Source organism: Arvicola amphibius, chromosome X (genome assembly GCF_903992535.2).
Source record: "Arvicola amphibius chromosome X, mArvAmp1.2, whole genome shotgun sequence".
Lineage (NCBI taxonomy): Eukaryota > Metazoa > Chordata > Mammalia > Rodentia > Cricetidae > Arvicola > Arvicola amphibius.
In genome coordinates, this window is record NC_052065.1 from 114,412,345 (window position 1) to 114,420,200 (window position 7,856).

Below are 7,856 nucleotides of genomic sequence, written 5' to 3' on the forward strand. Positions count from 1 at the left end.
TAAATGTTAAGGGTCTCAGTCTTGTACAGACCTTATGCAGGCCATCAGAGCTGCTAGGATTTTGTGAGTGCCACGTCTATAATATGTCCCATTTCTCCATCATCCAGCTCATAAATCCTTTCCATCCACCTCTCCTTTGATGTCCCTTGAGCCTTGGAAGGAGCGATGTGAATGTCCCATTTAAGGCTGAGCACTTAACAGTCACTTCTTCTCAGCACCTTGACCAGTCATTTTCTGCAAAGAAAAGCTTTTTGGTGAAAGCTGAGGACTTGCTGCCATATTTCCTTCTGTTTTCCACCAGTGTCTGCTATCCTGAAACTTGCAATGTTCCTATCTCGGCTTCCTCAATGTGGGCCTTTCAGAAGAGCACCACCACATCCAGACAGTTGCCATGTTTCTTGAAGAATCGCACACATTCCTTACCTCCTTGCATTTTTGTATTTCTCTGACTGAATTATATCTGCTTCTTCAATACAGCTTTTTATGACTATCAGTGACCTCCATGTTTCCAAAATTGCTAAGCGTCATTAGCCCTTATTTTGTTTAATGGCTCCAACATTTGTCCAGTGTTCACTGTTCCCTCTCTTCTCCTTGCTTTCTTCCATGGACACCCAGGGTCTTGCTGCTTTTGCTTGCTCACTAACTGTATGTTGGTATTAGCCAGTGAAATGTTTCTGCACCCCAATAAGCCTCTCTGCCAATGTAATAATTAAAATCAGACTAAATCAAACTGAATTAGAAAAAGCCCGAGTTTAAAGGATATAAACACACCTGGATGGCTTTCCAGTCCCACAGAGAGGATACAGAAAGAAAGACTGGAAAACCACATGTATGTTCTCTGGGAGGAAGCAGTTTAAATACCCTGTGGGAGTGGTCTTGAGTATCTCTGGGGAGGGATCATCGTTTGGCATGTTTTCTCAGGGGTGAAGTCTGGACTGAAATAACTCCCATGGGAGAGGGATTGGGGTGGAACTTCCACCCAAACATTTCAGACTCTTTGGACATACGGATGCTAGTGGCTGGGATGTGGCTTCCATCTAAACATTTCAGATTCTTTGGGTATATGGATGCCAAGGACTGAGGTGAAGCTTCCATATGAACATCCAGGACTTCAATCACAACTCCATATTCTCCTCATATAACCCATTCTCTCATATGGTCCCATCCAGTTCCATAACACTGCAACCTAAGATGCAGCCTCCAAGCCAGCCACTGCTCTTCCGCTTAGACCTCTAATATCCAAATGTGTATGGAGCATATCCTTTTTGAAAATGTAAAGGAATCGACAGTTCCACATGTCTCAAACTGAGCTTCCCTCTCCTAGTTCTGATTCTTCTCTCCACTAATGACGTCAGTACTGAGCCAGACTCTCCAGTCAGAAATGTAGGAGTCATTCCAAAATCCATCACCCTCTTTCCTGCACAGAGTCTATAGTCCTAGATCATAAATGTAAACCGTGCAAAAGAGAAAGGGTGTCAACACTACTTGTCAACAAAACAGACAAGGTCTCACTGAGTGAGTCCTCCTTGGAATTTGGCCCTGGGCAAGTTACGAAACTCCTGCTGGGAATTTCTCACAAATACAGCTGATCATATCACTTCCCTTCCATGGCTAACTACAGATTTTGGAAGAAAGGGTTTTTTGTATTGTTTGAAATTTAGCCAGGCCTGGGGGCATATGCCTTTAATACCAACTCTTGAGAGGCAGAGATAGGCATATCTCTGTGAGTTTGAGACCAACCTAGTTGACAAAGTGAGGTCCAGGATGGTCAGGACTGTTACACAGAGAAACCCTGTCTCAAAAAGCCAAAGTGGCGGGGGCTGGGGGTGGGTTATGGGGGTAGGGAGTGATTTAGCTAACAGGTCCTTCTCAGTGTCACTGGAGTCATTTCCTGCTTCTCTCCGTGTGCCCCCTATACATTAGGCATTCTTTTTTGTGCCAATTTAAATATTTTTATTAGACATTCCATTTTCCACCTGTTTTATTAAACATTGCATTTTCCAGTTAGGATACAGTGCTTATAAAATGCAATGCTTATTTTACTCCCTGTGCACATGTTCCATGTTCAAGTATTGAGAATGCCCAGTAAATTTATTGTCCAGTTTGAATTTGAAAAGTGCCATGAACCTTGCTAAATTTGGGTCCTTCAAATGGTTGCCTGTGAAACAAATGCTACACCTCTACTTGGATTGACTTAATCCACCTCTTCAATGGTGGGCCCTGAAGAAGCACCATCAGATGGTGGATCTCCTCCACCAGGGAGGTCGCCAGGCATTCCTCCAGGCATCCCACCAGCAATCCGGTACAGCTTGGTAATGATAGGGTTGCAGACTTTCTCCAGTTCTTTCTGCTGGTGTTCAAATTCTTCCTTCTCTGCAGTCTGGTTCTTATCCAGCCAACTGATGATCTCGTTACACTTGTCTAGAATCTTCTGTTTGTCCTCATCATTGATCTTCCCTTGAAGTTTCTCATCTTCAATTGTTGCCTTCATGTTGAAAGCATAAGACTCCAGGGAATTTTTTTTTTTTTTTTTTTTTTTTTTTTTTTTTTTTTGGTTTTTCGAGACAGGGTTTTCCTGTAGTTTCTAGAGCCTGTCCTGGAACTAGCTCTTGTAGACCAGGCTGGCCTCGAACTCAGAGATCCACCTGCCTCTGCCTCCCGAGTGCTGGGATTAAAGGCGTGCGCCACCACCGCCTGGCCTCCAGGGAATTCTTGGAGCAAACCTTATCTCTCTGCTTTTCATCTTCAGCTTTGTATTTCTCAGCTTTCTGAACCATGCGCTCAATATCCTCCTTGCTCAAGCGGCCCTTGTCATTGGTGATGGTGATCTTGTTCTCCTTGCCTGTGCTCTTATCTACAGCAGAAATATTGAGGATGCCATTAGCATCAATGTCAAAAATGACTTCAATCTGGGGAACACCACGGGGTGCTGGAAGGATTCCTGTAAGTTCAAACTTTCCAAGCAGATTGTTATCCTTGGTCATGGCTCGCTCACCTTCATACACCTGAATGAACACACCCAGCTGGTTATCAGAGTAGGTGGTGAAAGTCTGGGTCTGCTTGGTAGGGATGGTGGTATTGCGCTTGATGAGGACAATCATGACTCCACCAGCAGTTTCAATACCAAGGGAAAGAGGAGTAACATCCAAGAGCAGCAAATCCTGAACATTCTCAGACTTGTCTCTGGATAGAATGGCCGCCTGGAGCCGGGCGGTGGTGGCGCATGCCTTTAATCCCAGCACTCGGGAGGCAGAGGCAGGCGGATCTCTGAGTTCGAGGCCAGCTTGGTCTACAAGAGCTAGTTCCAGGACAGGCTCCAGAAACTACAGGGAAACCCTGTCTCGAAAAAAACCAAAAAAAAAAAAAACCAGAATGGCCGCCTGGACAGCTGGACCATAAGCAACAGCTTCATCAGGGTTGATGTTCTTGTTCAGCTTTTTTCCATTGAAGAAGTCCTGCAGAAGCTTCTGAATCTTCGGGATTCTGGTAGAACCACCCACAAGGACAATATCATGGATCTGAGACTTGTCTAGTTTGGCATCTCGAAGGGCCTTTTCTACAGGGTCCAGAGTGCCCTAGAACAGGTCAGCATTTAATTCTTCAAATCGAGCACGGGTAATGGAGGTATAGAAGTCGACTCCCTCATAGAGAGAATCAATCTCAATACTGGGCTAGGTGCTGGAGGAGAGGGTGTGCTTTGCCCATTAAAAGGCAGTATGCAGATGCCTGACAGCTCTCTTGTTCTCACTGATGTCCTTCTTGTGCTTTCGTTTAAACTCAGCAATGAAATGGTTGACCATCCTGTTGTCAAAGTCTTCTCCACCCAAGTGGGTGTCTCCAGCTGTTGATTTGACTTCAAAAATTTCGTCCTCACAATTGAGGATGGACACATCAAAAGTGCCACCTCCCAAGGCAAAGATCAGCACATTCCTTTCAGCTCCAACTTTCTTATCTAGCCCATAGGCAATAGCAGCAGCAGTCGGCTGATTGATAATTCGAAGCACATTGAGACCAGCAATAGTTCCAGCATCTTTTGTTGCCTGCCGCTGAGAATCATTGAAGTAGGCTGGCTCTGTGACCACAACATTGGTAACCGTCTTCCCCAGATAAGCTTCTGCAATCTCCTTCATCTTAGTCAGAACCATAGAGGACACCTCCTCTGGGTAGAAGCTTTTTGTCTCTCCTTTGTACTCTACTTGGACCTTGGGCCTGCCTGCATCGTTCACCACCATGAAGGGCCAGTGCTTCATGTCAGACTGTACAACAGCATCATCAAACCTACATCTGATCAGATGTTTGGCATCAAAAACTGTGTTGGTGGGGTTCATGGCAACCTGATTCTTGGCAGCATCCCCAATCAATCTTTCTGTGTCAGTAAAAGCCACATAGCTTGGTGTGGTTCGGTTACCCTGGTCATTGGCAATTATCCCCACCTTCCCGTGCTGGAAGACGCCCACACACGAGTAGGTGGTGGCCAAGACCAATACCGACTGCAGGTCACTTAGACATGGTTGCTCACGTGTAGGCCTGGCTGTGCTGGCGAGGACACCGCACCAATCCCTCAAAGCTGGCGCCACGTTCAATGAGACCCATTAGGCATTCTTAAGGGCTTGCACTTTCCTGACTGTATGGCACTGTTTCAATCTGTTCTTCCATTCCTAATCTTCTCAGTTTCCTGGCTGGCTCTTCATCTTTCCTTCAGGATGTAACTCACGCCATGCTTTTTCTTGTCTGCACTGCCTGTATTGTTTGCAAACCTTAGTCATAGCACCTGTCACATGGGCCTGAATTTCAGTTTGTTTATGTAATTATTCAATCAGGAGAAAAATAATCTGCAAACCAGGCCTCAATATTTCTGTTACGCTAATGCCTAGCATATTACTTAGTCGATAGCAGGTACTTAATTGATACTTGTTTGATGGAGGAGTGTCTATGTGTTAATTTCACTGGCTAATAAAGAAACTGCCTCGGCCCTTTAATAGGATAGAAAATTAGGTAGGCGGAGTAGACAGAACAGAATTGTGGGAACAAGGAGTTGGGGAGACACTTCAGGCAGTCGCCATAAGCAGTCGTCATGCTTCTCTTCTCTGAGATGTACGCAGGTTAAGATCTCTCCTGGTAAGCCACACCTCGTGGTGCTACACGGATTACTAAATATGGGTTAAAGGAAGATGTGAGAATTAACCAATAAGAGGGTACAGATAATGGGCCAGTCAGTGTTTAAAAAAATACAGTTTCCGTGTAATTATTTGGGGTAAAGTTAGCCAGGTGGCGGGACACAGCCCCGTGGCTCATCTACACTTGTTGAAGAAAATAATGAAGGACCAAATGAATGGAAGTTGTATAGGAAGCAAAATGGCACCATAAGTCCAAGTTACTAGTGTTTTTTTTTTACATTAAGATCAACTGATTTTTAATTATTTGACATTTCATATATATGCATACTGGGTTTTGGCCATATCATCCCTATTTCCCCCCTCACACACACCCTGTCTCTCCCCCAGAAATTCTTCCAGGCAAGCCCCCTCCTACTTTATCCTTTTTGTTTACTCATTGAGTTGGATTACAGGAACATGAGTTTGAGCTTTTCAATGGACCATGGGCAATTTTATCAGCGACTACAGCACTGAAGACAACTGCACCTCTCCCCAGAGACCCATTAACTAACCACAGCCTCTTAGTCAGTAATGGGGTCTCATAAGCCCTTCTGCCATGCATGATGAAATGGTGATGGTCCAATCTTGTGTTAGTGACCGCGGTTGCAGAGATCACACTCTAAAGTCTTGTCTTGTCCAGGAGACAATATTTCACATCAGTCCTTCCCTTCCTCCAGCTGGTACACTCTGTCTCCCCCTCATGCTGTTCATGTGTCTTGGAGAAGATTATACAGAGGTCATATTTAGAGTGCATAGTCAACAGTCACTTATTCTTAGCACTTTGACCCATTATGGGGTTCTGTGTTAACTGGTGTCCAGGGCCAAAAGAAACTTTAATGATGTGAGGGCTGACAAGATGCCAAATCTTTGCTGTCTTACACAAGAAGAGAGAAAATCTATGCAGATGAGGCCTCTGTCTCGGTGCTGCCAGAACTTCATGTTCTGCCATGGTTCCTCCTGCAATGCCTCATTTTTCTCATGATATTTGCTGCTGCATCCAACTGCTGCTTTGGCAGAACCAGCTAAGAGGGCTCGGCAAGTAAGGTGAGAAAAGTTTTCCAGAAAAAGCAAAGTCATTGCTAGGTCCCAGGTTTTACAGATCAAAATTGCTTCTATTCTTGCTCAAGGCCTCTTGTTGTGCCAGGAACAAATGTTAATAGTTGTGTTGTTGTTCCCTCCACGCACACTCCCAGTATACACCACTTCCAGAATCAACACCTTCTTGCCAGTGAATAGCCTGTTTCATACCTCTTCTTTCTTGTTCAGTGGATGTATCAGGAGGTACACTCTGTTCCTTTCTTGCCTGCTCCTAGAATGGACATGTTCTATGCTACGATGTTATAGATCCTCACTAACTTAGACCACAGATATGTCTGTGGAGGTTAACTTAATACTATTTTGAAGCCAGAGGGCCTATAGTAAAGAGGCCCTTGATTGCTTCTCATACCTAGCAGTTGCACCACAGCTGAGTCTCTCCAAGTTCATGATACATGTCATATACTGCCCAAACTACAGTCTAGCTACTAGTTCTTCTGCTTTGCTGTGTCAGTCCTGCTTTCCTATCCTTCTGTGATCCCTCCCCACTGTGACACAAATAGTATTTGGAAGGCTTTGCTCTATGTTTTTTTTTTAAAATGAGAGTTTGGCATCCTGCTGTAAAACTAGTCATATTTCCATAATTCACATGAATGTTTTGCCAAGTATGTTATATAGCCAAATCATTTAGTGAGCTGACTCCTCTTCATAACTTTGGTTAGACAACCATTATGGTGATGTTCTTTCACAGTGGATTATTTAAAGGCCTCATTATTTCACAAGGTGCATCTGAGCAAATACTCACTCTTGATATATTTGCAAATTAATACTTCCAACCGTTCTTTCTAAACAAATCAATTTAATTACTCCAGAGATCATGCAATCTTTCTTGTTTTCACATCTATTATTTCTCACAATGTTTTATTTACATCTTTGTGGTCTTTGTTTTCACAAAGCAAACTTCAGCGCTGCATTGAAGCCATGGGAGATAATTTCTTACAAATGTCTGTAAGTGTTCTCAAAAATATTTTTGAAAGTATTTTCATCTACCATTTAAACTGAAACAAGCTCAACGGTTTTCAAAATAAATTTGGCTGTGATCAAATCACAACTTCATACACGAATTTGATGTATTCTGGTTTCTCTCCCCAACCCTTCATTTCCCTCTCTGCAGTGTCAACACATTCCTTCCCTGCAAGTCCCTTATGGGCAAGTACGTCTTTCTGTTTTATCCTATGAGCCACGGAATTTGACCAGGTCTTTCTGTTTGGACACTAGTTCATTGGAGCTGGGTGGACTCACCCATGGGCATACGACTAAAGAAAATTACTGCCTTCCCTCAGAATCTGCCAGTAGCTAATAGTTCAACAGGAATGGGCAGGGTCCCGTGAGCTCCTCCCTGATCTATGATAGACTGTTGACAGGCCCAGTCTTGTGAAGGGCCAGTGGTGGCAACCACAGCTGCTATGAGGTCATGATTGATGGTTGTGGCATGTCTGGAATGTAGCATATCACAGCCTCGCTTCCATCCTCTCTGCATCCTGTTCCACAATGCTCCCTGAGCCCTAAACAGAGAGGGTGCTATGAATACCCTGTTTAGGGATGAACACTCACCTGTCACTTATTCTTGGCCACATCCTTCTCTGCCATTAGCATCACTCATTT

General features: G+C 44.2%; 1 pseudogene; it reads right to left on the reverse strand.

Annotated features, from left to right (window-relative positions):
• Positions 1–2,194: 2,194 nt before the first annotated feature.
• On the reverse strand, positions 2,195–4,509 carry LOC119804636 (annotated as a pseudogene).
• Positions 4,510–7,856: the final 3,347 nt, after the last annotated feature.